At 30.8% G+C, this 3602-nt stretch overlaps 1 long non-coding RNA gene across 1 annotated transcript; it reads left to right on the top strand.

Annotated features, from left to right (window-relative positions):
- Window positions 1–1705: 1705 nt before the first annotated feature.
- On the top strand, window positions 1706–2233 carry LOC124454626. The gene is made up of 2 exons (XR_006951541.1): window positions 1706–1864; window positions 2168–2233. It is a non-coding gene; the product is annotated as an uncharacterized LOC124454626 (long non-coding RNA).
- The last annotated feature ends 1369 nt before the right edge of the window (window positions 2234–3602 follow it).

The following is a 3602-nucleotide window of genomic DNA, read 5'->3' as shown; positions in this document are numbered from 1 at the left end:
GTGAAAATGTGTGGAAATGCATTAATTATCGTCTTTACGTGAAAATATATGAGTTATAGTCTTTATGTGAAAATATATGAGTTAAAATCTTTATGCGAAAAGTGTGAAAATGAATGTATTATAGTCTTTATGTGAAAATATATGAGTTAAAATCTTTATGCGAAAAGTGTGAAAATGAATGTATTATAGTCTTTATGTGAAAATATATGAGTTATAGTCTTTATGCGAAAAGTGTAAAAATGCATGAATTATAGTCTGTATGTGAAAATATATGAGTTATAGTCTTTATGTAAAAAGTGTGAAAATGCATGAATTATTGTCTTTATGTGAAAATATATGAGTTATAATCTTTATGCGAAAAGTGTGAAAATGCATGTCTTATAGTCTTTATGTGAAAATATATGAGTTATAGTCTTATGTGAAAAGTGTGAAAATGCATGAATTATAGTCTTGATGTGAAAATATATGAGTTACAGTCTTTATGTGAAAAAGGTGAAAATGCATGAATTAATGTCTTTATGTGAAAATATATGAGTTATAGTCTTTATGTGAAAAGTGTGAAAATGCATGATCTATAGTCTTTATGTGAAATTATATGAGTTATTGTCTTTATGTAAAAGACTATAACCCAATTTATTCATCTTTTATGTTTTAACATACATCCAAAAATACTTTAGAAAATTCTCTATGCATGATGCCTTATAATATATTTTTTTGCATTTACGCAGCATAATAGAAACGCTTTACCTGCTGCTTTGATATTTAAATTTTATAAATTGTTTGTGTGGGAGAATAAATTAGTTTTTTCTTCTTGCAGTTGAAAAGCTGTTTTGTAAATTTCCAATTGAGTATATTTACAATGTATGGATCTCTGCAAAGTAAGAAATTTTTATTACAATTTTGCTATTGTTCAACCGAATAGTTTTTGATATATTACAGAGTTAAACTTTCACTAGTTGACAGAGGTCATTTTACTAAAATATGTTGTCATGTAGCAATGTAAACTATTTGTTACAAAGAATTCGTTGCTAATGTACTTTTCTGTGGACATTTAAATGTCACTCAATCAATATGACTTCTCATCAAACCATGCAATCACAGATCTGATGCAGAAAAATAACTGAACAACAAACACACTAAGAAATCTATTTAAAAAATAACGCCAAAACTCCTTTGTTAAAGATTGACTGTTTTTTTGGTTTCGCGTTCATACTTTGCCAGCAAAGTAAGAGAAACTTCAAAGAGTGACTTACTACAAAAACCAAAATATGCAACTATCTTTATCGAGCAGCTATGAACATGCCACAAAGCAGACTAATCATAGTGTTTGTTCAACACGACAATATCATAGAGCATGACACTCATTTAAAAAGAGATGGATTTAATTATATATTTTGTACTGCATGTCACAAGGTGATTTATAAAGCTGCTATCGAAAAAATGCTTCCTTTATGAAGATTTGAAGAATACATTACCACCGACTTTCTCTTCTACTTCCCGAAACAGCTTGAGACAACAAATAAAGTTGATATTCTACGGAATATCTTATATTGTGTTCAATATAGATTCACTGGAGAATGTTATCGATTTTGACAAACTTTTAATATATTATGGCTCGGAAAAGAAAACTCAAAAATGTCCCAGTATACGACATAACAAGTTTTCCTAGCTTTAACAGCTCTTTAAGCTAGCTATTATTCCATCCATTAACTGAATGTGACACAGTGTCTTATTTTGGAGGGTGCGACAAAAGAAAACTGCATTGGATGCCTGGAAATTAATTCATCCTCAACGGACTATTGAACCAAACAATTACATCGTCAGAAGAAAACATCACAAAGCAATCTATGGACGTTATTGAGAGGTGTGTGTTGCTGTTGTTTCATCGAAAGAAAAGAAAACTGATACAAACTGATTAAATATGCATGCAAAGGAAAAGTCAGTGCAAGTACTTTAAAGGCAATCTGTATTTAAACTGCGCTTTGTAATATGACTTTTATCCATTGCATTTTTACGACAGCTGTACGACCAATTTCGTATGAAAAATCAGTTTCCTCGTATTCACAATTTATTGATTGGAGCTTTAATCAACTGATTAGCAAATAGTTCATGTTAAATCGATGCAGACAAATGAACCTGTAAAATTGTCTGACTGTTCTGTTTTAAGAGCATGATACACTACTCAAGTTGAAAAAGCTAGATGTCAACAAAGTACAATATTTCTGGCAATAAATGCAGGAATTAAATGAGATATGATCTTCGCACTTAGCTGGACAATTTAAGCAAACACCGCACTGCATAAAACATTCATATAATAAATGCAGGAATTGACCAAGTGACCATTTTACACAAACTGTTATCGGTGGATAATTTTGCGAGTTTTTATTGAATTCACTCAAATACATGCTTAAAATAATCCCTGTATGTTCCTTTTTCAAATAAACTTTTATTGGATAAATTTCGATACAATACAATGGCAAGAACTGCGAAAAACCTCATTTTTGTAATACAATTTTCATATCTTTTGCCATGTTGACGCCGCCATATTGAATAATCATGATGGCCCAACGCGCACACATATAATATGTACGTACCTATGACTACTACATCTATGGTAAAAGTAGATATTTTAATATGGCGCAAAGCTCAAATTTAAACACGGTAAACAATTACAGACTTGCATTGTCATGTTATATAGCAAGCTAAGCAAAGAAGATAAAAAATTGAACATGCTTTGTATATTTTAACTGGTCTGAGGCAACGTATTTTAAAAATCTCTGTTGTAAAAGCACTTCTACTTTGTTTTGAAAAAATGCAGCAACCCTTATTCAACGTTGATTGTTATTCTTTCAATAATATTACACGACGCCTTTCCTTTATCGCGTTCCAGACTTTGTTGTGAGCAAAACGCGAGCGACAAATTGTATTCGAGAAAATGCAAAATTCAACGCTTGAAACAGGCCTTATTATGCGATGCCCGATGTTACTAAAAGATGTTAGATACAACCACATTTCACGTAGTGATTAGCCGCTGACCGTGTGAGTACGGGCAGATTAAGAAAAAAGGTACGTATAGGGTACATTTGGATTTAATTTTAAAAAAACAAAATACTATTAACAAGTCTTCAATTTACCTATTGATAATATTCTAATTGAAGAGTCAAGCACAATGCTTAATTAACATATTCATAATCAATATACATAAATCTGAAAGTTGCTTTTTATCGAGGAAATAAATTGAATTTAACTGATTGAAAATGAACTGTTAGTTTGAGAAATTTACGTTAATCGTAAAACAGAGGGAAATGGGAGCAAAGATGAGCCTAACCTCCATGGTCCTAGCTTTATAATGTTCGATCACTAATGTTTTACTTCTATTCTCCTACTATCTCCACCGTCTTTATACAAGCTGACCTTTATTGTCATATTTCTATTCTCATCTGTCGAAAATCATTTGACTAGCAAACACACAACTTAAATAAAAAATTTTGATATAGTCATAAATATACCATATAATAATTTAAAACCATATTTAGGGTTGATACAGTATGAAAAAAGGCGTATACAGTCAAGAAACTTAGACACTTCTCAAAAGCCAAGAC

Source organism: Xenia sp. Carnegie-2017, unplaced genomic scaffold (assembly GCF_021976095.1).
Source record: "Xenia sp. Carnegie-2017 unplaced genomic scaffold, XeniaSp_v1 HiC_scaffold_3, whole genome shotgun sequence".
Classification (NCBI taxonomy): domain Eukaryota; kingdom Metazoa; phylum Cnidaria; class Anthozoa; order Malacalcyonacea; family Xeniidae; genus Xenia; species Xenia sp. Carnegie-2017.
The sequence above is the reverse complement of the archived record's forward strand: the minus strand, read 5'-3'. Positions and strand labels throughout refer to the sequence as shown.